A 27,377-nucleotide genomic window follows, 5' to 3' on the forward strand; every position below is an offset into this window, starting at 1 on the left:
AAGAGCACTAGCCTTGAGCTGAAGAGCTCAGGGACAGTGCCCAGGCCCAGAGTTCAAGCCCCACAACCGACACACAAAAAAAAATCCCAATAACAGTTATAAAAAGTAAAAAGCGGGGCTGGGAAGGTGGCTCAGTGGTAGAGTGCTTGCCTTGCATGCATGAGTCCCTGGGTTCGATTCCTCAGTACCACATAAGCAAAAAGAAAAAAGCTGGAAGTGGCGCTGTGGCTCAAGTGGTAGAGTGCTAGCCTTGAGCTGAAGAGCTGAGGGACAGCGCCCAGGCCCTGAGTTCAGGCCCCATGACCGGACCCAAAAAAAAGTAAAAGGCTTCAGTGGCTCACACCTGTAATCCTAGCTACTCAGGAGGTGAAGATCTGAGGGTCACGGTTCAAAGCCAGCCCAGGCAGGAAAGTCCATGAGCTTATCTACAGTTAACCACCAGAAAACTAGAAGTGGCACTGTGGCTCACATGGTAGAGCACTTACCTTGAGCAGAAGAGCTCAGGGGCAGCCCAGGTCCAGAGTTCAAGCCCCATGAATGACAAAAAAAAAAAAAGTAAAAAGCACAGTGTAAGTGCAGCATTGTCCGGTGCCTTGTGCTTCATGTCACTAAACAAAAAATAACTGAAGAGACTGATGCTGACCCCAAATTCAGGATGGGCAGACACAGGTGATAAAAGGACTTCCTAAAGCTGCTATGATACCACAGAATTCTTCTAAACTAAGTTGATATAAAACCCCTTTGGGGAACAAAATAACACATCATGTCATGTACTCGAAACGTTCATTTCTTACCAGCACTCCAGTGTGATATAAAGTATAAGGGATCAGCTTTTTGTTGTTGTTGTTTGGTTTTTTGTTTGTTTGTTTTTTGAGATTAAGGTCCTGTATCCCCAGGCTGGCATTGAACTCAAAATCTTACTGCCTCAGCTGGGATTTCAGGTGTGCACCACCACACCTGATGGGGATACTTTTGCAGCTCATTTTTTGCCAACAAATACATGAAATGATCTCTGTGTTCTAAAAACGGTTGCATATGAGTTGCTCTCTGCTGGTACTTCTGACATCAGCTTGACTATGCCCCTCCTCAAGTTCTCAGGAGTTTTTCATCCATACTCAGTACTGGAATCTCAGGGAATAATAGTTTTTAAAATGATATAGGAATGACCTCAAAACAAAATCAGTGGCACATTTTGTTAGAGAAATCAGAATTAGTCACAGAGTAGTGATTAAAATGTGTGATTTGTCTCTGACTCATTTGTAATGGCTTTTTGACTTACTGGCCCTGACCTTTGTTTACTCAGTCCTAGCCACCATACTTGCCCTAACAGGAGCTAGTGATAAGAGCAATGTGCTCACCTCTTACTGTCCCTGGAGTGTTAGGACATACTTGCCTCTCAGTACTTAAAAATATTGTGGATTTTTTTTTTTAAGGTTTTGCTTTATTAAAACAGATTTTCTGCTGACGCTGGTGGCTCATGCCTGTAATCCTAGTTACTCAGGAGGCTGAGATCTGAGGATCCCAGTTCAGAGCAGCCCAGGCAGGAAAGTCCGAGAGACTCTTATCTCCAATTAACCACCAGAAAACTGGAAGTGGCACTGTGGCTCAAGCGGTAGAGCACTCACCTTGAGCTGAAGAGCTCAGGGACAGCACCCAGGCCAAGAGTTCAAGCCCCATAACCAACCCAGAAAAAAAAAAAAAAAAACATATTCTGACTTGTTCCATGCTTTTTGTGATCTCCAGTTAGCATCATTCATCAGACTCATTGCAGCCTCATCTTATTGGCAAGTTCTATGGGGCTCATAAGCTTTCAGTGGCTCTTTCTAGAAACCACTCACCATTTGTTTAGCCCTTTTATATGTTTTGCTAAAATAACTTGATGGCATTTTTCTATGCCTGTGTTCTCCCTAGAGAAAAGATATATTTTGATTCTGCTTTTTAAAATCTCATATTAAAAATCCCTCAAGAATTGATATCTACAAAATATCTTTTTATAAGAGTGGTTTATCCTTCCTTTCATCTTTACACTAATTGTGTATTTCTGTTGTCAGCATTTACTTTGTTTTAGTGATCACATTGGGATGTCCTTGAGAAAAGGCACTGTGTGAGATAGTACGCATGCGCATGCAGGCATCTTGTGCTTGTATGTTGAAGTGCTGGGTGATCATGTCCCCTCTTTGCATTCCTAGCACAGAGCACTGCAGGGTTTCTAGCCTTGCCAGGTAGAAGAGAAATTGTTGCTAGGGCAACACCACCAGCATGAAAACTCCCCATCCTGTGGGTGTCTGTCAAGACACAGCAATGTAGAAGGAGAATACGTAGCAAAGGGGAGTGTTCAGAGCATTGAGCAGAATGAGACCAAAGCCAGGCCAGAGCTGTTGAGTGCTATTTCTTGTGTTTTCTGTTGAATTCAAGGTCCTTTCCCAATTGCAGTGTGGTAGCCAAGAAATAGAAATGGCCTTTTACTCCTTAGTATCCTCTCTGACTTTTGAAACAAGGGAACCAAGAATAAGGAAGACTTTGTTACCTCTTTAATCCCCAGAGGTAGCTTGCCCACAGACCACAGTTTAAAATGAGAGTCTGTGTCAGTGGCCACAACATTCTATCACCTAGGTTCAGAAAACCCCGCTGCCTGTCACAGCAGGCAAAGGCACCAATTCCTGCTGCCTCTTTGAAATTAGATTACACTTGTGTGCTCTGTGTCTGTACTACATGCTAATGTCCCCTGAGAAAATAGACTCAAAGTAACCTTGGTAACTCAGAGGAGTAAAGAGAAACAAAATCCAATGGGCTGAGGTCAGTGCTGAAGGAGCTCAGTGAAACAGCTAGTGGCAGCTCCTCAGATAATCAAAGTAAATGCTGTCAGAATTCCTGGTGTTAGGGATTTGGCATCATCCTTAGCACAGGCTGAAGTCCAGGGACCTGGTAATTGTACCTAACTGGGTGGTTCCTAGGGGCCTTGTACTCTTATCTGCTCAGAGTCATACACCAGCAGGTGCCAGATCTTGGACCTGAGTTACTTGTGTGTTTTTAGGTGTGGTGTTGGTATGCTAGGATACTTTTCAGAGGCCTTATCTTTTGGAGATAAAAACTAAAATGTTTATAAATGAAAGAATTAATCTGGAATTTGCTTCAAAATTATGCCAAGGTAGGAGGATAGAGGAGGCTGAAAGATGGACTAGGATTGGCTTTGAGTTGATCATTGTTACATATGAGTGATGGGTACATGGGATTCTTAACATAGCTTCTTTTGTATATGCCTAAAGCTTACCATAATAACAAAAAAAGTTTAAAAAAAAAACACAAAAACGAGAGGCTTTAGAGGTGTAGCTTAGTAGTAGCTCAGGATTTATTTACCATGTCCAAAACTAAATAACACCAAGTCTTCTGGTATTAGCTGTCTCTGCCCTTGTACCTGCTTTGCTTTGCTGATGTGAGGAGGGTGTATTATTCCTGGGAATTAAAAATGTCCTTTTGGAAGGCTGTATTGATTTTTTTTTTTTTAAGAAGAGAAAATTTGTAACATAACAGGAAAATACCAGTGGAAAAGTAAAGGACTGTCATCCTCATAGAAGGAAGGTTCTGTGTGTATCCTTTCTGTTTGTAAAGAACCTTCTATATGAGGAGACCTAGTATTCTCTGACACTCCTCCCCCTAGGGAAACTAACAAAAATGACATTTGAATCTGTGATGGCTGTTTAGGTCTTAATGTAGCCAGTGAAAGATGGCACTAAGTGCAGTCTGCAGTCCATTACGACATCTCTTCCCCCCAGCAGCTGCAACAGCTGCTGCTGCTGCTGCTGCTGCTCCTGATCCTGATCCTGATCCTCTGGTACCAACTCCAACAGACTGTCGTGGGGACAACTTGCATGAAGCCATCCCACTTCAAGGTTAGAAGAGAGACCAAATGACCTATCAGTGTCCTTCCAACCTAAATTTGTTGATTTCTAGAAAACTGAAGATTTTCAGCCTGAGATTGGCATTTGATTTTCAAAAAAGAAATAGACTAAGAGATTCTCAGATCAAATCCCTATAGCCTCATAAAAGCACTTTTTTCTTTTTAGTTTTATTTCCCATCAGAGGCTCTTGAAAAGCATTTTAAATTTCAAAAGCTTTCTATGTCTAAGAAGCTGATCCGGGTTCTAGCTGAAAGCAAATGAAATAGATCACAATTTTTTCTTCTCTTTGACTATAGCTTGTCCTGTGGTCTTCCAAGTTCTTTCACCTCCATGAAAATCTCCCCTTCACCCTCAAGACCAGTACCTGCTCTTTATTAACACTCTCTTTCTCTCTCTAACATTCTCTCTTTCTCTCTCTCTCTGTCTCTCTGTCTCTACTCTGTCCCCTCTCTCTGTCTCTGTCTCTGTCTCTGTCTCTCTCTTTCTCTTTCTCTTTCTCTTTCTGTCTCCAGCCTGTAACTCTCCTCCAGGTGAGCACCTCCCTTCTTCCTAACCCTTGGGCCCTGATCACTACTACTACCACTTTGCCCTGCTATCAATTCTTAATCTTTTCCTGGACCCATTCTTCCCTTAGGACTTTTGCCCAGCCATAAAAGTAAGCAAGGCTCCTGCCTCTCTACTTCTTAGCCTTTTTCTCATCTTAACACAGACATCCACTGCTCCTTCAGTATAGGCTTTATGAGTCTCTGTTCTGCTTTCAATTTGGTCATTCATTCAGCAGCTACTTAATTAGAGAAGCTGTTCCAGAAGTAATATAGAAAGGGCAACCTTGGCCCTAACTTAGTCTAGGAAAATGCCAACTCATCCAGACAGTTAAACGATGAAATATAGGAGGTAGAATCTGAGGAAGAAAGGATTACTTGGATTCAGCTGAGGAATAGATTACTGCAAATGAGATGGCCTTGGCCTGATCTAATGGGTGGAGACAGGGAGAATTTTACTTTGGGGCCAGAGAATGAGATAAGTCAAGCTGTGTACAGGGTCAGCCAGTGGACATATGACCAGAGCAGATAGAAGGAAGAATAGGAAGATAAATCATCCCCAGATTGTAGAGGACTTCACAATGCAGAACAAGGAGTATGAATTTGACTCTGGAGAACCCAAGGTGCTGGCATGGGCCTAACACAGTGACAGTGAGCTCACCTGCTGCTTTGAGGATAATCCTTGCCAATCCATGAAAGGGAAGGGGCATTGGGAGAAGCAGAATGAGAACAGTGGGAGAGCTACCATACCTTCTCAGTGTAGTTACTACCATGCAAACCATTTCTAGTAACCTGGGGTCCACAGTTCTCCTGCAGTCCCCCATGAACCAATCCTCATTCTGAAGCCCACTCATACAAAGCTGTAACTATTTGCAGCCACTCTACCATTTCCCAGAAGGCTGAAGTGGGATTAGAAGCTTCAGCCTTTGAGAGCTGGCCTAAGAATGGTCAAGATGGTCTCTAGAGATGGACAGAAAAGAAAGCTTTAAGGACAAACAAGTGAACAAGCCAGTCCATGGCCATCAGAGCCAAGTTCTCAAGACACATATGTCCAGTACCTCCTCCCACCCTTCCCTGCCATTGCTCCTCCTTTTTATGGCTTCCTGTGGCTTACTGTTCCAGGAGCAGATCATTTGGCAGTTGGTGCTTTGCTGTAATTCCACAGCCCAGCATATTTTTTTAGTCCTTGGGTGCTTTAAATATGAAAGAAACTGTGTTAATCATCACAAGTTTTTTCCCCACTCATTTAAAAAGGCTTGTTTTCCAGCCGAAAGTATGTTGGATAAGCTTAATTTCTCTCACTCAGATAAGCTTAATTTCTCTAACTCTTGATGTGCATACAGAGAATTGCTTAATTCTCCTTTTGCAACATGTTTCCCCAGCTGCTGGGAAGCCTGCTTTTTCTCCATGGGCCTCCCAACAGAAATGCAAACAATTTAAGGCACTGTGATACAAACTGCTGTCCTACTAACAAACACATGGGTGGCAGACATCCATATGTTTTCTTGGGATAGGCTTATCTGAAGTTAGTAGCTATTTTCTGAGCCCTCCATGCCTCATTACAGACAGGGAACAAGACTCTACTGGTCATGTGAGTGACCTCCCTGCCCAGTTCTAGCCCCTATACCCTTTGACAAGGAATCAAGGGTCTGTTCCTCTAGCACAGTGCCTGGAGTTGGGTTTGGGGGGCACCTCTTTCTTCTAAAAAGAACATTTCCACAAAACTAGAGCTCACTGCTCCTCCTAAACAGCATGTCCACTTGCAGGCAGGGCAGGAAGGATGCATCTGGGAGCAATTGGCCAGGTTTGTTTTCTCCTGTCCAAGAGTGACAGTGGGGAAAACACTCTCTACTGTGGCTGCCAAAACCACAACAAATGACAACTTTCCGTTCTGTCATCTCTCTCAGCTCCACTGCTGGGCAAGCAATTCATTTTTCTACCATAAAAGGGCAACAAGACTTGTCTATAGCCACTGAGCCTTCTGCATTGCAAGGAGAAAGCAGAAGACCAACAGTAAGAGCCACTTTCACAGGAATCAAGCCTCAGTCAATCTGGGCTCCAGGGCAACAGGTAACCATAGTGCAAAAGGAGAGTAAGGTATACCCTTGGTCCAGGCCCTCAGACTGGGGCTTGTGGGCCAAGGACAGGCAGCAGTGTAATTCTCAGCTTCCATTCATCTAGAGGGACACATATGGATATATGAAGCCTCCCCAGGTCGTTCTATAATGTTGACACTTGGTTCTCTATAATTATAATGTGGACTTAGATTATACCCCACTGTTGAGATCAGTGAGCTCAGAGATAATTCAACTTTCATCTTTTGATTATTTGTGAACTTAGGTTCAGCATTGGCCCTCTTAATTTGTCCCCATTAATGTACAGTTTGACTCATTTAAAGGTGAGTACTGGGAACTTTGACTAATAGAATTCCAAGTCTTAATTTATGGACCTTAATTGGTGTTGCTCAAACCAGGGTATTTAAGGAAGTACATAATCTTTGTAGTGTTACCTACAAAACCCACAGGTCCTTTAGGTGATTGTAAATAGCTGTTAGAACTGTTCAGAATCAACACAGGAGTAATAAGGGAAAAAAAGCTTACCTTTTTAACATTAGAATATTGAGACAGTAGCTACATAATTCCTACCCTATGTACCCTGATAACGTGGCCAGGATGATATTCCAACACAAACTGGGCAGGTGTCTGAAAGGGAAAGCTGTTTCAGCAGGTTCTTGCTGTGTCTGCATCTTGCAAATGTTTTCCTATAAAGAAATGAAATTTAATCTCCAGTGACACCAGAAAAGGGTTGGGAGGGGGGATGGAGAGGAAGGAAAGAATGAAGGACGGCAGGAAGGAAGGACAGGAAGGAAGGAAAGAAGGAAGGAAGAAGTTTACTTTGTCATTTAAACTTACCTTTATTTTAACTGCACATCTGATTTCATAGCTGAAGCTGAAACTGAGTGGAGCACATTCCTGAGGGAATAAAAATCCTATCCAATAATCTTGCTGATCTGGAAAGTTGGGAGAGAAAGCAGGACTCTTCAAGGTTGTATGTTTGAATGTTGGTACCAGGCAGTGCTGGTTGGTAGAGCTCTAGGCTCACAAGCTCAGATTCAGCAATGACTCACACGTCATTCCTGAAAGAGAGGATCATTAAATGGAAGCAGCTGAAGCAGGCTCAGTGGAGTGAGGCCTGTGGAAGTGCATGTCTGGACCTTCTGTCCACACTGCAAGACCATGCAAGCATCCTTACGATGTGAAGTTTACAAAGCTCTTTTTTTAGTAAGATGTCTTGATTTCTTTCTTACTTGTCTAAAAGTGAATTTTCCAATCGATGGAAGAACTGACTGGCATGGCCCTTGGCCTTTTTGGGGGCTGTTGTGGAATGTAAGGGTTGTACCCATGGAGAGTCATCTCACTGCTTCCCAAGCCCTCTTCGCTTGTGGAAATCTGGGAAGCACTTTTTGTCAGGGACAAGTACATCTGTTGCAGAATAATTATTAATTGTAATTAGTTGTAATCTTTAAGGCTAATTTCTCAAGCACATAGCATTTCCGTCTTGGTCGGAGAATCTATTCTTGCCCATCTATCACTGTCTTTGCATGCCTGGGCATCCTGGCCATGTGTCCAGCTTAAGAGACATCAGACGACTTGCTTCCTAATTTGGTCACAGCATGCTTCAGGCAGTGTTGCTTAACTTGAGAAAAACACAAACACTGGGAGTATCTCCCACATAGCAAAGGGGAAATTCCTCTTATCAAAAGATCTACAGTTCCCTTCTTACTTCCTCTAAAAAGAGGAAGTGACTCTTAGAGAGGTTGTAGCTTGCTTTGAAGTTCCCTCTAAGGTTGGCAGTTGCCTAACTAGTTCCTGCTTTTCCCTTTCTTATCCTTCTTAATGCCTACAACATGTGAAGAGTTCATTTTATACTTAGAAATATCCAATTGGAGCCAGGCCCCTGTAATCCTAGCTACTTAGAAGGCCAAGATCTAAGGATCAGAGTTAGAAGCCAGCCCAGGCAAGAAAATCTGTGAGACTTTTCAAGTAACCACCAGAAAACCAGAAGTAGCACTGTGGCTCAAGTGTTAGAGTGCTCACTTTGAGCAAAAAAGCTCAGGAGCCAGGCGCTGGTGGCTCACACCTGTAATCCTAGCTACTCAGGAGGCTGAGATCTGAGGATTGAGTTCAAAGCCAGTCGGAGCAGGAAAGTCCGTGAGACTCTTATCTCCAGTAAACCACTAGAAAGCCGGAAGTGGTGCTGTGGCTCAAGCGGTAGAGCGCTCACCTTGAACTGAAGAGCTGAGGGACAGTGCCCAGGACCAGAGTTCAAGCCCAACGACTGACAAAAAGAGAGAGAGAGAGAGAGAAGCAAAGTTTACTGTATTTACTTTCCACCTTGACGGTCAAGGAACAATTAAATACAGTTAGGTACATTGATACTACAGCTTATATCAGGGGTCAGCAAAAAAAAAGCAAGAGAATCAATAGTTGAAGTTTCCCAACCCATGCTTTCTCTTTCCCAGCTATTCACTTCTGCCTTTAGCATGAAAGAAGCTATAGACAACATGTAAACAAGTGAATGTGGCTGTGTTCCCATATAATTATATTTATAAAAATTGGCAACAGAGGAAAGGAAAAACTAGGAGAGAGGAAGAAAGGGGTGTCTAAAAAGAAATGTACTCATTACCTGATTTTTGAAACAGTACCTCTTTGTATATTACCTTATAATAACAATTTTTAAAATATTGAATAGTAAGAATAGGCAACAAGATCAGTTATTGCTTCTGAACTGGTATGCTAATGTGGAGCTGGCTGCAGAACATCTTAAGTGATAAAACCATAATGTAGAATGGTGGGCACAGTAAGTTCACATCTGACTTTGTTTGGCTTGGTTTGGTTTTGTTTGTTTGTCTGTCGGTTGTGGGGCTTGAACTCTGGGCCTGAGTGCTGTACCTTAGCTCCTCAGCTCAAGGCTAGCGCTCTACCACTTGAGCCACAGCACCACTTCCGGTTTTCTGGCAATTTATTGGAGATAAGAGTTTCACAGACTTTCCTGCCTGGGCTGGCTTTGAACAGTGATCCTCAGATCTCAGCCTCCTGAGTAGCTAGGATTACAGGCGTGAGCCACCAGCGCCCGGCTTTGGTTTAGTTTTTTAGACTGATTGTATTTGTATAGTCCAGATTGTTCTCAAACCCTCAATCCTTCTGCCTCATGCTCTGAAGTGTTAGGCTTGCAGGTATGCACTACTACACCCAGCTCCACATGTGGGTCTTAAGTAGAATAAAAAGGGTAAGTTTTTTGACATACATAAAATTGTTTAGGAAGATGACAAAGAATTCTCTATTGTCTCAATCTAATCATATCTAAACTTTCAGAGCAAAAGGGTTTTTTTAAAAGCATAATTATTAAAACATGTTTGTGTTTTATGGACTTGTGTTGTCTTGGGTTGTTCCCAACGAAGGCCTATATAAGCACCCAAAAAGGTCACTGGGTCTGACTTGAAGGTGGGATGAGGAGGTGCCATGAGCAGGAAAAAGTGTTGCTTTTCCTCCTGCTGTTCTTATTGCACAAGCCCCATTTCCCATCCCCACTCCAGAGCCACTGGACAAAATATAGCCAGTGGAACTGTAGCCCAGAAGTCAGTCCCATGGGAATCAATACAGCTTTTAGTAATTAGGATTCAAGGCTGCTTCCAACTGCTTTCTTTTCCCACAGAGGCTCTCTCTGACTAACAAGTAAGGAGGGTTCTGATTCACTGAGCACTGCCATGACTGGTTCTTAAATGTCTGGTTTGAGTGGTAGAACCAGCCGATGGGGTCATTGCTTTTCTAGTATGTAAAGCAGTTCACTTTTGGTATGTGAAGAACCAGCAAGAGATTTAGTAGCAAATCCCTCTCTACTTAGGAGGCAGTGTGGAGATAAACAACTGAGGAATTCACGGATGCCTGTCAGCCTCATCCGTGGCATCCTCCCCCATCTCCCAAGCAGATACTCTTCAAATAACCAAACTAAGCTTTTTCTGGGCATAATTCACAAGCTTATTTGCCATCATTCAGTTTCTCTACAAAGCTCCATGTAGGAATGTCAGAGATGGTAGCTTTCAAAATCCTTTCTTGAAAAACAGGCAGTTACAATACATTCTCTTCCATAAAGGAGGGAGCCTGGCTGCCAAGCCCAGCTTGCTCGGCATTGCTTCCTTGCCTTGGCTGTAAAAAGCCTTCGGTGAACAAGTTATGCTGAACAAGCAGGCCTCGCCTTTTATGAGAAATCATTTAGAACATCAGAAATCTGTTTGAAAGATGCTGCTCTAGTTTCCTCTGTCCAGTGTCATGGAGTCTGTGCTGGTCAGACTCTCAGGTGCCAGGGACATGTGTCCACTTCTCTCACATGGAAAAAAGGCTGGGCATGGCCATACAAGTTACCCCTAAAGGGAAAGTGGGCATTTTAAAGATTAGATTTAAAACTAGTATTCTCTTTCTCTAACACAGTCATACTCACACTTCTCCTTGCCTCCCATCACCAGCAACACATCTCCCACCGCAGCTCTCTCCTTTGATGCTTTTAACCTTGAAACCTCTGTTGAGCACGCCTGCATTCATCCTGCTCCTGCTCTTGCATTATTAATGGTCTGGAGCAATCCAGTCAGAGCCTTGACACTACTAATTACTGCTTCTAGCCAAGAAATGAGGAGCAGGGAGCAGAGTGGGGCATGAGATACTGTTTTGACAATAAAACCCTGCTCTTGGCCAGAGTGGCAAAGTCTCTCTTCTGTGTGTATGGAGTATAACTGAGTTTTCCCCCTCAGTGCAGGAAGACCCAGCAGAGCACCCTACAGGCAGAAGTGAGACACCCTTCAGACATGGTTAGAGAAAGAGATGTACTTCTATTAGAACTTGCAGCATCAAGACCATACTAAAGCTACCAGTACCACTATGTTTATTGCAGCATTATTTACCATAGCTAAGATATGGAACCAACCCAGATACCCCTCAGTAGATGAATGTATCAAGAAAATGTGGTATATATATACAATGGAATTCTACGCCTCCATCAGAAAGAATGACATTGCCCCATTTGTTAGGAAATGGAAAGACTTGGAAAAAATTATATTAAGTCAAGTAAGCCAGGCACAAAGAAACATAAGTCCCATGGTTTCTCTTACTTGCAATAACTAGTATATGTCTAAGACAAGCAGAAACAGTCAGATAAGTTGATATTAGGTGAAATGAACCCCAAGATAAGGACTCACATGTTTTTCTTTCTTGCTATTGTTTCTAACATATTTATAAGATGATTTCTTTGTTGCTTTGTATGTCCCTCTCCCACGGTATAACCCCTGTTTTGACTATATTTGATGTTGGTATAATTTGCGGAGGGGAAGGGGAAAAAAAACAAATTGTTTAAATAGGGATACAGGTGGACCCATTGCAACAATGAGATGTACAAGACATTATGTTGAAAAATGAATCTACAACTTAGTTGGGGGCGGGGCAGGAGGGGGGGAGGAGTGGTGGGGTATGGGGGGATGAAAGGGATGGGAAGGGGAAACAAAGGAGGAGGCAACAATGCTTGATAAGAAGTGTACTCATTACCTTGCTCATGTAATGTAACCCCTCTGTATGGTATTTTCATAATAAAAAATAATAATAAAAGGACCTGCAGCATCACAGAACAGCCCATGAGGACTGAGTTCTGTGCCAAGAGGAAAGTAGCAAGCCAGGTATGACAGGCAGGGCACAATGAAGCTGTATACCTTTGTTGCTTTGGGTGCTTGGATAAGCCTGTGACCTCCAGAGCTGAGTTGATTCATTGCAAGTTTGGTTTCCACTAGCCCTCAAATCATAGTTCTTTGATTAATTAGTACATTTTTCATTTGTGCACATACGTGATTAGGAGAGCTGAGGTTACTGTGACAGAAGTATGCTTGGAGAATAGCAGATAGCTACTAAGGAATATAGTCAGGAGAGGACTCTAATCACTAGTCTGCCTCTCTAGCCAACGCCCCCTTCAGTTGATTTTTGGTTTGGGTTTTGATTGTTTGACATACAGTCTCCTGTGTAGCCCAGACTGGCCTCAATTTCGTGGTTCTCCTGCCTCAGCCTCCTCAGTGCTGAAATTACAGTCATTTTACCACCATGTCCAACCTAAAGGTATACATTTAATTGGGGCTCAAGTGAGTGAGAGAATCCTGGTACAGTGGAAGCAAACTCCCAAAATTCAGAGGGCACAAATAAAAGAATGAAAGGAGGTAAAAGCTGCTCTACTAGGTTAAATTATATAGGGTCTTAAAAGTGAAGCTGTTAGCTTACACTAAGCAAAAAGAAAGATATGTAAACGTCACCCAAAGTGGAAGAAATAATTGTATTGTCAAAGCTCATAGAATTCACAAACTTTATAGACCATGATAATGACAATTTGCCTTATGAAGGTTAAAATGTGTTTGTGACTTTATCACTATTCCACAATATTGTGTAATATGTGAAGTTTATGTAATCACCTAATCTCAATTTTAAAAAAAAAGTGAGAGAAGGAATAGGTTAGGAGCAGTGCGTGACAATATAGTCATATACTGTTTTGTAGAATGGGAACTTCTTTGTACAACTACTTAAAGATAATAATAAAAAAAAATTTTAAGTGAAGCTGTTAGAGCTAAGGGTGTAACTCAGCAGTAGTGAGTTTGTCTGAAAGCATGAAGCTATTGGCTTAATCCCAAATACAGTGCAAAAAAAAAGCTGTTTATGCAGGCACATTTTAAAGCTTAATATGGGCTAAGATTGTCTCTGTATTCTTCCTACTATTTTTTATAGTGTGTGCTTCATGGGATTTTTTTACATACTTTTCTACAAGGTCAGGACTGAGAAATGTATCATAAAGCTATAAATGTAAATAATGCACATTTTGAAAATGTTTTACTTTTGTCCAAGCCTTCTTAGCATACATATTTAATTATAAGGCATGAGGATTAATGGGGCTTTGAATATTTAAAGCTCTTCTCCAAAGATTAATTTGATTTAATTATTCCTGAGCTAGGTGGTTGTAGCCTTGGTGACTTGCCATTTGGATATGTGAGAGGAGAGGAGGTGAAACCGTAACTTCTGACAGGCTCAGCATTTGACTTTTTACTTCCTTCCTTTGCCCCTTCCGTGTGGCTTTTAGCTTATCTCTGTCTTTCCAGTCTGGGGAGGAAAGAGGAAAGGTAATAGGATGTGACTTGGTGTGATCTATCTTGTAGCTTGCTCTGTTTTCACAGTAGTCATGTTTAACATGTGATCTCTGGCATTCAAAAAAACAAGGCAAGCTGGGTGCCAGTGGCTCACGCCTGTAATCCTAGCTACGCAGGAGGCTGAGATCTGAGGATCGCCGTTCAAAAGTCAGCCCAGGCAGAAAAGGCCATGAAACTCTTATCTCCAATAAGCCGCCAGAAAACCAGAAGTGGTACTCTAGCTCAAGTGGTAAAGTGCCAACCTTGAGCTGAAGAGCTGAGGGACAGTACTCAGGCCCAGAGTTCAAGCCCCATGACCAACAAAAAGAAGAAAACAAGGCAGCAGAAGTTTCTGTATCCCTGAGTCTGTTCTAAAAGACTCAGAAATCCTCTTGTACCCTGGCTTGAGTCCTGTGGCCCTGTGTGGAGGGCAGGAGAGCAGCAGGCCCAACCCCACTCACCCATCTCATTCTGAGTACAAAGAAGTCTAGAACCCTGTGAGCATAAGAAGAGTTTGCTGGAGCTCACTTTTTTTTCCCCACTCTGTCCATATGTCTGTAGTCATTGGTGATCGTGTGCAGCACGTATGCTGATGGTTAGGCTTAGAATTTGTGAGCCATGTCTCTGCATCAAGGGAAGAACTCAGAGGTACAGACTTCCATAGGAAGCCAGTTTAAGCATGTGGGTGGTCTGCTGCCCATGTATCAGCCAGGCTTAGCTTCTAGAAACGCTAGGGTCTGCAATTGCCCCACCTCCAGGTCCTGGATCCCATGGAAGTCTGAACCTCTGAGTTCTTTCATGGGTGCAGAGACATGGCTCAGAAATTCTGAACCTAAGCATCTGCACACATGTGCCTCACAGCCAGGACCAGGACAAACCAAATTGCTATGCTGCCTGCTATCCATCATGTTTTTCACACACCACCATCTACTCTGACCTTGTCCCTGATTCAGCCCTCACATTTGAAGTAACTAGTCACAGAATAGTACTATTTCCCTGTAAACAAAAGCATCTTATACCCTCATCAGTGCACAAACCATAAAGGCCTGTCTTTGTCTCTTCTCTTAAGTGGTGAGCACAGTTAACAGTCTAGAGACTTTGTGGCTTATCCAAAGACACCAGTTGGCTTTCACTACCTCATAGCTCCATGATAATATGGCTCATTGATTGCTGCTGTGCCATTGTCTCTGTCCTCATACTCTTCCATGAGACCTTAAGGCTGGGGCAGAGCTGGGATTGAGGAATGAGTATGCTTTGCACACTCACAAGTTAAGAGGTTAAACTGGGAGTGTCCTGGGCCCACAGTCTTACTTGGTCTGTCCTCAAGGAGAAGGGGACATGGGAACCTACCTCACATGTCTGGCAGTGCTACTAGTTGGGTTCTTGTTGGATAAAAACTGCAGCTATTGTTGACTGAACAAGCATTTTCCCACTTAGTCTTTACAAGAGTCCCACCAGCTCTTAATTTTCTCTATTGTTTCTTATTGAGGGGTAGGATAGAGTTTTGTTGGTTTGGTTTAGTTTGTGAATGAAACAGGCCAGGCCCTACCCAGGTTCACATACTCCTCTGGGAAAGACCCCAGTCTAAGCTCATTGTGCTCCAGGCCAGACATGGTATGGGTTCTGGTTCTGGACAAGAGTGAAGAATCTGAGGCATATGCAGAGGTAAAACAAAAAGGACAATCTGAGGTGAACACAGAGGTAGAATGAAAGGGACTGGCCAGCTGGGTGTTGGTGGCTCATGCCTGTAATTCTAGCTACTCAGGAAGCTTGAGATCTGAGGATCAAGGTTTGAAGCCAACCTAGGCAAGAAAGTCTGACACTCTTATCTCAGAACTGTGACTCAAGTGATAGAAAGTTAGCTTTGAGGAAAAGAATCTGGAGGAAAAGAATCTCATGAACTGTGCCCAGGCCTCCAGGACAGATATTAAAAAAAAAAAAAAAAAAGGATTAGCTAGTACAGTAGGAGGAGGAGGAGGGAGGTTTTCAGGTGTTTGCTTGAGCAGCTAGTAGGTGGTTGTGTCCTTTGAGAATCCAAAGGAGATGAAGGGCAACTTGCTGGGAAGGCCAGAGGATCAGAGATGGGTTTCAGACATGTATCTGTAACATGTTTTAAACATCTTCCTGGAATCATTGATTGACCTCTTCAGAGAAAAGCAAACACAGCTCCTTGGCCTGAGCTGATTAGCCTGTGGAAAGAGAAAAGTGTAACTAATGGTCTGTCTGCTCCAATCTGGCCTACCTCAGGCAATTCTAAAGCTGCCCTTATTCCCATGAGACCAGTTAAGAATGCCAATGCTCACCGATACCAGCCTTCTGTCAGCACTATGCACCACTTGGGTATGTGTCCTCCCTTCTTCTCTTTCCTTCTTTCTCCTTCCCCATCCTCCCCTCCCTATAGCCACACATTCCAGGGGCAGATTCGATGACTAGGATGTTCCCTCCCTTGCTTGCTGGATTTCAGCGGTTTGATTTTGTGGTCCGTTGCCATAGTGCTGGAGTTCAGGCCTTATCAAATAATTACAGATCCAGTGAACACTTAAGACTCCAGAAGCAGGAGGCAGAAAGGACTCTCAAGGGGCTCCCTGGGCAGCTTTGCTGCTGCAGTAGGCTTTACCCGGGTTCTCTTTGTGCCCCAGCAGCCATATGCTTACTCTGTCTCCTCACATGTGGCTGCATGCTCTAACCTGCCCTTCGTGTTGGGCTGGCCAGGCCACATTCTGGTTCCATGCTGTTCTAGGATGATGGATTTACTCCAATTCATGTCACCAGGTGGGACAGAACAGGGCCTTCATCCTGAGTCCTCACCAAGGGCTGGTCAGGGCCCTATTGCCCATGTTGAATACTCTGTTGACCCTTGTCAGCTCAATGACTGTCTCCAGCACTTAACCTCTCTACCTCAGTTCCTCCCTGTGACCACAGAGTACCTCCTGAAGGAGGCCTGCGTATCAGGGTACTCATTGAGTGGGGTATATAGCCCCTAAGCACCCCTCAGAAATTACAGTTACACTCTTACCATTCTTCCTTATCTTTCCTTCTTCTGGATTCCCACAATATTCTGTTCCTGTGGTTTCCATATACTTGCTTGTTGATCTCTGAAAGCCAACAATAAACCAGGCCTGCTCCTGCTGTATTTATGGGCTGGGCCCTCAGTCTGCAGAACTGGCCTCAGTTCCTTAGCATTCTCACTATGCCTATCCTTTAAATTTTTCTTTCCAGGCCAGCTCTGACATCTTCCCTGGTTAGCTGGTTTCCAGAATTATGCTTTGTGCCAAGTGGCCAATCTAGCTCCACCTACAGGGCAAGATTTTGGTTTATATCCCCATAGTTAGAGGATAAGAGGGCCAGTAGCTCAGGCTAGCTATGATAACAGTAGCAGTGGCTAACTTGGGGGGCAAAGGGGGAAGGGGCAGTACTAGAGTTTGAACTCTGGTCTTTGTGCTTTCTGCTCTGGCTCTACCACTTGAGCTATCCCTCCAGTGCTGTTTTTACTATTTTTTAGATAAGGTCTCATGGACTTCTCTCTTCCTTGAGTTAACCATGATCCTTTCACGTTAAGCCTTTTAAGTAGCTAGTATTACAAGCATGAGCCACTGGTGCCTGTTAGCAGCTAACTACTACTCCTTCCTGCTAGCCTTACTGGCTGAGTATTAGCCATTCAGCCTCGAAAATTACCCAGGAGGACCACTGGTTATGCCTGGAGCCAGCTTACTGACCACAACACTGTGGGGCTCAGAAGTGTCTGTAGGCCGCAGTCGCTAGTATGCTTGGCAAAGTTGTATATATTCATTCCTGACAATTTCGAAGCCTGTCACAGCTTTCATGTTCTGTGGATCTTATTTATGAAATGTGGATACATTTATTATTATTGTAACTGTTCTTGCTGTTTCTGGCCACCTGAACAAAGTTGAAAGCCTAATAGCAAAATAATAATTATTATATATATGAATATTTTAATAGTCTAGTGAAGAGCTAATAGAACTAGCAGCCAGCAGAGGGCCCCAGAGCCTCACAAATAAACCTAAGTACTGGCTGAAGCTTGGGTTTTGGCAAATCCCTGCTCCTACAGCCCTTCAATTCCAGAGTGTGTTCCCTGAGCTAAGAGAAGATAAGTATGTCAAAAGAAGGTAGAAATTGCTGGGCACTGGTGGCTCTCACACCTGTAATCCGAACTACTCAGGAGGCTGAGATCTGAGGATTCAAAGCCAATCCAGGCAGGAAAGTCCGTGAGACTTTTTTTTCTTTTCTTTTTTTCCATGAGACTCCTATCTCCAATTAACCACTAGAAAACCAGAAGTGCCGCTGTGGCTCCAATGGTAGAGCACTTACCTTGAGCTGAAGAGCTCAGGGACAGCACCCAGGCCCAGAGATCAAGCTCTATGACTGACAAAAAAAAAAAGGAGGAGGAGGGGGTAGAGGAGGAGGTGGTAGAAATCACCTAGTAAAGGTTGTAGGTGTGTGAAGGTGGGACAAATTCCAGAACTGTTCATAATAACTTCTTCCCCATCCTGGGATGCTGACTATAGATGTGAAAGACAGGCAAACACAAAAATGTCATTTCTCTTTTTTTCTAAATTTCCTTTCTTTTTTTTTTTTTTTTTTTTTTACCTGTTTTATAGAGGAGAGTGTAAGAAAATGCACACACACACATACAAATAACTAGTTTAGCAATCACATTCTGCAATGGGTGAGATTTGTCTAATGCCCACTTTTATAGTAAATGTGGATGACATCGCCTGTGCTGTCTCCAAGCAGGGTGGCAGAAGAATGCCTCCCTTACTAAGGCTGATCAGTCCCCAAGTCATGTATATTTACTCTGGAATTAACGCCCTGACTGTTTAGAAATAATGCCAGTACAAAATGAAATAGTTAAACCAAGCACTATGCTACATGCTTGTAATCCCCTCCTTAGGAGGAGGATGAGTTCAAGGCCAGCCTGGACGACATAACAAGATCCTGTGTTGAATCACTTCTGCTTTCCATACCATGTATCTTAAAAACACATAGTCTGTAGCATTATCTTAAATTATGTCCCTACTTAAGTCTCCTAAGCAGGTCATTTCAGGCAGATGATCTGCCTTGGTTTGGTTTTGTTATTAAGAAATAGTATCTTTTACCTACAGGAAATAGTGACCTTGGATGAGGTTATTATGTCCATACCCACTATTCCCAGCTGGACTCACACCTGGTCATGAGCTAGGACCAGCCTGGAATTCACAGTGTGGGACTCTGACTGGAGAGGAAGTGTGTGTGTGAACCTGAGACCAGTTCTTTTTGTATATGTCATGGCTCATGCTGTTCCAGATGTTTGTGTCTTTTCTTTCTCTACCAGTTATTAGTCCTGCAATGCCATTCTTGCATAAAAATGGAGTAGGTAGAACCTACTTTTTTTTTCCAGTTCTGCTACTTTTTCCAGTGGAGCGTGTATTCACCCTCCCCACTTTGGCCAGATGTGTGATGTTCCAAGAGCCCTAGGGGATCATTGGTGACATAGGAGAGGAGGCGGTGAAGAAGTCAAGGCTAGCAGGTTGACCTTAGTCACCCACGTAAGTGCTTCTGAGAGGTTCCCCAGCAACTGTCCTGATGGGTAGTACCTTGCTTTGTTCCATCCTTGATCATTCTCACTTTGGTAGGGCCATACTTAACTTTGAACTTAAGACCTTGTGCTTCTTAGGCAGGCATTCATCCTACCACTTGAGTTGTACCACCAGTCCTTCTTGCTTTGGCTGTTTTTTCTTTGAGATAGCACCTACTAGTTGCTGGTGACTCACACCTGTAATCCTAGCTACTCAGGAGTCTGAGATCTGAGAATTGCAGTTCAAAGCCAGCCTAGGCAGAAAGTCCATGAGACTTACCTCTAACCACCAAAAAGCCAGAAGTGAAGCTGTGGCTCTAGAGTGCTAGCCTTGACCAAATAAAGTTCAAGGAGAGCACCTAAGCCCCAAGTCCAAGTCCCAGAACTAACATACACACATACAAATTTAAGATAAGTTCTCAATTTTTCCAGCCTTAGCAAAAAGAATTAAGTGGAGGTATATGGTCAGGAACAGGACAGCTGACTTATCCCATGCCACAGCTGACTTATCCCCTGCTACAGTCTCTCCCTCCTAAAGCCCATTTATGCAAGAGAACAGGCTACTACTGGAAAAAGCAGAGAGGGAATGCAGGATGTATGCACAGCTGTCTGTTGAAGGTACAGAAAGACAGCAGCCACCTGGGAAGAATACCCTGGGGAATGTGTTCGTGCCTCACACCTCTTTTAAGAGCTCATTGTTCTGCCCCCAGGTTTTCCAGAAAACATTAGCTAGTCTGCCAGTTGTACAGCTACATGGAATCTGTGTTCCTCCTGTGTATAACACTAGGACCAGGTGCCAGTGGCTCATGCCTGTAACCTTAGCAACTCAAGAGACTGAGATCTGAAGGTCAAGGTTCCAGCCTGGGAGGAAAGTCTGTAAAGCACTAGCCTTGAGCAATAGAAGAAAGAAAAAACCTTTCAGGGCTGGGAAGGTGGCTCAGTGGTAGAGCGCTTGCCTTGCATGCATGAGGCTCTGGGTTCAATTCCTCAGCACCCCATATGCAAAAAGAAAAAAGCCAGAAGTGGCGCTGTGGCTCAAGTGGTAGAGTGCTAGCCTTGAGCTAAAGAGCTGAGGGACAGCGCCCAGGCCCAGAGTTCAGGCCCCACGACCGACAAAAAAAAATAAAATAAAAAATAAATAAAATATTTAAAAAATGGGCTGGGAAGTTGGCTTAGTGGTAGAGCGCTTGCCTTGCATGCCTGAGGCCCTGGGTTCAATTCTTCAGCAGCACATAAGCAAAAAGAAAAAAGCCGGAAGTGGCTCTGTGGCTCAAGTGGTAGAGCGCTATCCTTGAGCTGAAGAGCTGAGGGACAGCACGCAGGCCCAGAGTTCAGGCCCCACGACCGGACCCAAAAAAAAAAAAAGAAAAGAAAAAAAGCCCGAAGTGGCGCTGTGCCTCAAGTGGGTAGAGCACTAGCCTTGAGCTGAAGAGCTGAGGGACAGCGCCCAGGCCCAGAGTTCAAGCCCCACGACTGGACCCAAAAACAAACAAAAAACCTTTCAGGCATAAATGGGTATGGAGGCCCAGCTGTTCCAGAAGGGTAATGTTAGTAGTAGTAGCCTATCAGTTGAATGTCCACCTATGCACTCTTTTTTTTTTTTTTTTTTTGCAAGTTAGACTGAAGTTTATGGTTCTAGATTACAGTTCTATTTTACATGAATTTTGCTGTTCTAATTAATCAGTAATTGCAATATTTGAGCCAAGAATGTTCAGAGATTGAATGGGGTTCAAATTTAAGCCAATTACTTCGTCTCTCTGGGTTCTAGGAAGCCAATCCTATTAGAGCCTTGGGTTTCGGTAGAGTACGATGCAAGTGTGACTTGCCTCTTCCTCAGGAAGAGGTGGACATGATGATGTTACTAACTCCCTAGAGCCCTGCAGTTGCCCTTCTTTCTCTTTCCTTTGCCATTCCTTTTTTTTTTTTTTGGTCGGTCATGGGGCTTGAACTCTGGGCCTTGACACTGTCCCTCAGTTCTTCAGCTCAAGGCACTCTACCACTTGAGCCACAGCGCCACTTCCAGCTCTTTCTATTTATGTGGTGCTGAAGAATTGAACCCAGGGCCTCATGCATGCAAGGCAAGCATTCTACCACTAAGTCACTTTCCCAGCCCCCCATTCCTGCTTTACAAACACACTTTGGGCTGGGTGCTGGTGGCTCATGCCTATAATCCTAGCTACTCAGGAGGCTGAGATCCAACAATCATGGTTCAAAGCCAGCCTGGGCAGGAAAGTCCATGAGACTCTTATCTCCAATTAGCCACCAGAAAACCAGAAGTGGTGCTGTGGCTTAAGTGGTAGAATGTTTGCCTTGAGCCGAAGAGCTGAGGGACAGCACTCAGGCCCAGAGTTCAAGCCCCACAACCAACAAGGGAGAGAGAGACAGTCAGACAGATAGACATTTTGGGACCTTACAGACTCAGCACCCTCTCAGAAGTTTCTCCTCTCTCTCTCTCCTTTGTTCCCTTACATTTGTCCCCCACCCATCCTGGTGATCTTGTGCAGGCCTCGTACTATGAACGCTTTCTTACTACTAAGCCTCTAGCCCTAACACACACTCCCCAACCTACATGGCCAGATTTTCAAGAATATTTTTTGTCTACCCTGGATGATAAGATGGGGAAGGGGCTTCTCTCTCTCTCTCTCTCTCTCTCTCTCTCTCTCTCTCTCTCTCTCTCTCTCTCTCTCTCTCTCTCTCTCTCTCTTTACAGTCCTTGGGGCTTTAACTCTGGGCTTAGGTGCTGTTCTTGAGCTCCTTTTGCTCACAGCTAGCATTCTACCACTTGAGCCACAGCACCTCTTCTGGCTTTTTCTGTGATTAATTGGAGATAAAAATCTCATGGAGGGGCTAGGAAGGTGGCTTAGTGGTAGAATGCTTGCCTTGCATGCAGGAGGCCCTGGGTTCAATTCCTCAGCACCACATAAGCAGAAAAAGCCAGAAGTGGAGCTATGGCTCAAGTGGTAGAGTGCTAGTCTTGAGCTGAAGAGCTGAGGGACAGCGTCCAGGCCCAGAGTTCAGGCCCCACGACTGACCAAAAAAAAAAAAAAAGTCTCATGGAATTTGCTTCCTGGCTGGCTTTGAACTGTGATCCTCTGATCTCAGCCTCCTGAGTAGCTAGGATTACAAGCATGAGCCACCTGTGTCTGGCAGTAAGGTGTTTCTTGAAAGCACAGTGAGATGAGCTTGAGCCCTAGGAAAGAAGGGTGTATCTGACAAAGCCTGGTCACAACGTAAGAGAACTGATGTGCCCACCTCCTATAGCATGCCTTGTGGCTGGTGCTGAGAGAAGAGCTGGTGGAGTATACTATACTCTCAGCAGAAAACTGTCCAGTTTCCTCGTGTCCAGCTAAAGGACAGTGTCCAACTGCACACTGTTCTGCTTGGGCTGAAAGATGTACCCCAGAGTATCTGCACACAAGACTAGGAAATAGAGCAGATTGGGCCAACACCGTCATTTCTGGAGAGACTATCTCACTCCACACTGCACAAGTGTAAACAACCTTTGAAGCCTCAGATGGTTAACCTCATAGGGCCTGGTGTAAGCCGGAGCTGTTATCATGTTAGCCCCATTCTGACACGCTCAGCTATCTAGTTTCCCAATCCTCAGCAGATAATGAGAAGAAAGCAAGGGTGTATAGCCATGCAGGCACAGCAGCCACAGTAAGCCACTTGTAAGTGGGAAAGGGAACAGTTTTGTTGAAACAGTCATGAGAACACAAGGCCCAATAGCCTGCAGATAAGCAGGGTGGGGACAGACTGCCCCAAACATCAGGATGGATTGCAACAGCTGCCCCAGGTCACAGCTGGGAGGATTCATCAGCTTGTACTGACACCAAAGCCCTGAGACTTTGGGAAAAGATATGATTGTAGGCCCACCCTTAAAGAATTTCATCCCAAATGGTTTTAAAAAAATGAGCAGTCCTAATACCTATAATGCATGTATAGCCACCAAATAAATGTACATCACATGTTCCTAAGACCACGAGCTTCTCTTGCAGTTAGCAGGAACCATCCTTTTGAGCATGTTCTATTATTTTCAAAGTGTTTCTGAATATCCTGAAGTTGTGTAACTTTTAGACATTCAGTAAAACCAATCCAGAACTGGCAGCATGACTCAAGTAGTAGAGTGCCAGCTGTGAGTGAAAAGGTAAATGACAGTATTAGGCCCTGAGTTCAAGACCCAGTACTATTTAGAATGAATCAATCAATCAAATACAACCAGTTTATAAACATAGCCAGAATAGAAGTATTAGGGAAAGCTGTACCCCCAGAGTACACACTCCTGTGAGCATGTCCTAGGTAGTGCTTTGCCTTCTGACCACCCCCCCCTTTTTTTTTTAAATTCTTGGGAGGAAGTAGTAGCAACAGCTGTTTTTGAGCCTGGGGCTTATGGGCAGTGTGTTTCTTGTTGGGGTGTAGGCTAGACCCAAACCTGTAAATCTAAGCTAATCTTGCTCTCCACCTCAAGACCCCAGCTTTCACAGTGGCTTACACCTGTAATCCTAGCTACTCAGGAGGCTGAGATCTGAGGATCATGCCAGCCCAGAGAGAAAAATCCTTGTTATCTCCAATTAACCACTCAAAAACTGGATATGATGCTGTGGCTCAAGTAATAGAGTGCTAGCCTTGAGCACAAAGAGGCTCAGGGACAGCGCCCAGACCCTGAGTTCAAGTGACAAAAAAAAGACCCCCTACTCACTCCTTTTTGTTTCAGATCCCACCTACCCATATGCCCCTCCCCTTAGGACCACTTTAGCACTCTACTTGGTATGGCGAGGGAGGAAAGGAAGGAAAAAGGAGCCTCTGTACTTTTTAAAGAAACTCTCATTTTCAAATGAATGAATCCTAAATTGGATTTTGAACTTCTTCATTTACAATACAAAACACAAAGTAAAAAGTAAACCACATGGTTGAGAATGTGGCTTAGTGGTAGAGTGCTTGCCTAGCACTCAGTACCACATAAACAGAAAAAGCTGGCAGTGGTGTGTGGCTAGCCTTGAGCTAAAAGAAGCTCATGAAACAGTGCCCAGGCCCTGAATTCAAAGCCTCAAAACTGGCACACACACACAAAAAAAAAAGTATGTGTAACCGAAACAATAAGTTCTGCAAAACAATTGTTACACATGTGGAATGTACCCCAGTATTTTCAGTTCTAATTTTAAAAAAAAAAATTGACTTGGGAAACAATGACTCAGGATGCTGAGATCTGAGGATTGCAAGTTCAAAGCCAGCCTGTAATATTCTTGGTTTTTGTGTTTTTTTGTTTTTTTGGTTTTTTTTTTGGGTCCGTTCGTGGGGCCTGAACTCTGGGCTTGGGCTCTGTCCCTCAGCTCTTCATCTCAAGGCTAGCACTCTACCACTTGAGCCACAATGCCACTTGCGGCTTTTTTCTTTTTGCTTATGTGGTGCTGAGGAATCGAACCAGGTCCTCATGCATGCAAGGCAAGCGCTCTACCACTGAACCACCTTCCCAGCCCAAGTCTGTGATATTCTTATCTCCAATTAACTGGCAAAAAGCCAGAAGTAGAGCTATGGCTCAAGTGGGTAGAGTACTAGCAAAGAAACTCAGGGACAACTGCCAGGACCTGAATGAATTCAAGCCCCACAAACAGCAAACCTCCCCCTCCCTAATCTGGTTATAACCTGTTTAAATGATTTTACAATCCACCAAAGGCTATGGATTCATAGTTTCAAAGTCATGGTTCTAGTGACTTTGGCTCAACAAGCTGTGTTATATGGAACATCTGTAGTGAGCAGACACCTTAGGAAGGGCTGACTCACAGCCTCTGCCCTCAGGCCCTTTCAAGGCTCTGAGAACTAAACCCTGAGTGCTTGTGGAGGTGGATGAGACCTCAGCCTGTGGAGGTATGGCTCCAAGGGAGGCCTGAGAGCATCCCATGAAAGGGGAATCAGCAATAGAGTTCTTTGGAATTAGCTCATGTAGAACCAAGTCAGAACCATGTGGGGAGATTTTTCACCCTTCGCCCACTCTGGGTGCCAGTCAGGCCTTTTCATCACCTGCCAGGCAAATCTCTCACCCACACAGCACCATGCTTAAAGCCCTAGCTAGTCTCTCACCTCCATCTTGCTGTTCCCTTTGCTGGAATTCTTTTCCCCAGACATCATAAGGCTCTTCGGTGAATCTTTACTTAAATACATTTTCTCATGCATTCCCTGACCACCCACCTCATGACTGAACTTTTGCCCTCTTCTCCCTTTTTTCCCCCCTGCCCCAAGTACAGACATTCTTCATCCTTATATTTCTCTCCTTAGTACTTACAATCCTAGTTTCCTATGTGTTTTATTTATTCAACCTAGTCACCATTCTCCTCCTATGTGTTTCTGGCCTGCAAGGGTTTGGTTGCATTTATTTTGTTCTCTAAGCAGGATTCAGAGTCCATAGTAGGAACTTAGATGTTAAGTCTTCGAGTTTTATATAAATGTGCATCTCCTGGTATAGTCACGATCTTGCTGTTATAGCCCAGTGATCTGTTAAAAGGGCTTGGAGAACAGTCATCACTGTTGAATAAGCGATGTGAGGAAATTGGGATTATTGTTTTTTAATTTCTCTGACATACATACATATATATATATATATATATATATTTGTTATGGTATATATAATAATATTATCTTTTAAGTAGTTGTACAAAGGAGTTGCCATTTAAAAAAGCAGTTTATTAATGCAGTGCTTTGTTCTTTTTTCTTTTTCTTTTTCTTTTTTTTTTTGCAGGTCTTGGGGCTTGAACTCAGAGCCTAGGTGCTACTGTCCCTGAACCTCTTTGTGCTTAAAGCTAGTGTTCTACCATTTGAGCTACAGCAGCACTTCCAGCTTTTTCTGAGTAGTTCATTAGAAAAAAATCTCATGGACTTGGAGCTGGGAAGGTGGCTCAGTGGTAAAGTGTTTGCCTTATGCATGAGGCCCTGGGTTCAATTCCTCAGTACCACATAAATAGAAAAAAGCCAGAAGTGGTAGCATGGCTCAAGTGGTAAAGCGCTAACCTTGAGCTGAAGAGCTGAGGGACAGTGTCCAGGCCCCATAGTTCAAGCCCCATGACCTACAAAAATAATAATCAGGGCTGGGAAGGTGGCTCAGTGGTAGAGTGCTTGCCTTGCATGCCTGAGGCCCTGGGTTCGATTCCTCGGCACTACATAAGCAAAAAGAAAAAAGCCGGAAGTGGTGCTGTGGCTCAAGTGGTAGAGCGCTAGCCTTGAGCGAAGAGCTGAGGGACAGAGCCCAGGCCCAGAGTTCAGGCCCCACGACCAGACCACAAAAAAAAAAAAAAAATCATCATCATCATCATCTCATGGACTTTCCTGAGTGAGCTGGCTTCAAACCTTGATCCTCAAATATCAGCCTCCTGAGTAGCTAGGATTATAGGTGTGAGCCATAGTGCCCTGCTGAATACAGTACATCTTGATTAGTGTCAGCCTTTTCAGGCTTCTCACCCATCCCTCCAAACCTACTCCTCTCACTTTTCTTAATTTTGTAAGATATACATTGAATTGGTGACTGCCTTCTCTCCAGATTGGTGGCTTTGTTCATAGTCATTCTGATCAAAATATGCTATACCTAATAGGGAAGGACTAGGGCCATTCTAGAAGAGACTGAAGACCTAAGGATCAAAAAGTTCAAGGCCAGCTCAGGCAGAAAAGACCATGAGACTCTTATGTATCTCTAGTTAACCAGCAAAAAGCTGGAAGTGGAGCTAGAGTGGTAGAACACCAGCCTCAAGTGAAAAGCAAGAGCTCCAGGCCCTGAGTTCAAGCCCTAGTACGTACACGCACACGCACGAGCACACACACACACACACAGTAATAGTAATAAGCTAAACCTTAATTTATTCCAGAAAAACTTTACCTCCTACTTTACAAGCCAAGGCCAACTATACCTCTAGAGAGCCCTGGAGAGGTTGGGTCAGAGCAGACAGGTTCGACAGGTTCTGTTCTGACCTCTATAAACTAGTGCTTCTCTCCATCTCACATTCCCCCATTACCAGAGCTGTCTCTGACGGGCTCCTTTCTTCATAAGGGGTGCACCCCTTACAAGTCAGCAAAAAATATCTTGCCCTTTTTTTTTTTTTTTTTTTTTTTAAATATCTTGCCATGCTGCTGTGCCTGAAGCAGACCATAGTGCTCTTGTAACTTTCAGTCCCTAG

General features: G+C 43.9%; 1 protein-coding gene across 2 annotated transcripts in view; it reads left to right on the forward strand.

Moving 5' to 3' along the window:
• Rnf216 (ring finger protein 216) overlaps positions 1-27,377 on the forward strand; it is a 129,725-nt gene that overhangs the window by 75,308 nt on the left and 27,040 nt on the right. The window lies entirely within an intron of this gene.

This window comes from Dipodomys spectabilis, unplaced genomic scaffold, assembly GCF_019054845.1.
Source record: "Dipodomys spectabilis isolate Male_0828 unplaced genomic scaffold, ASM1905484v1 ptg000098l, whole genome shotgun sequence".
Lineage (NCBI taxonomy): Eukaryota > Metazoa > Chordata > Mammalia > Rodentia > Heteromyidae > Dipodomys > Dipodomys spectabilis.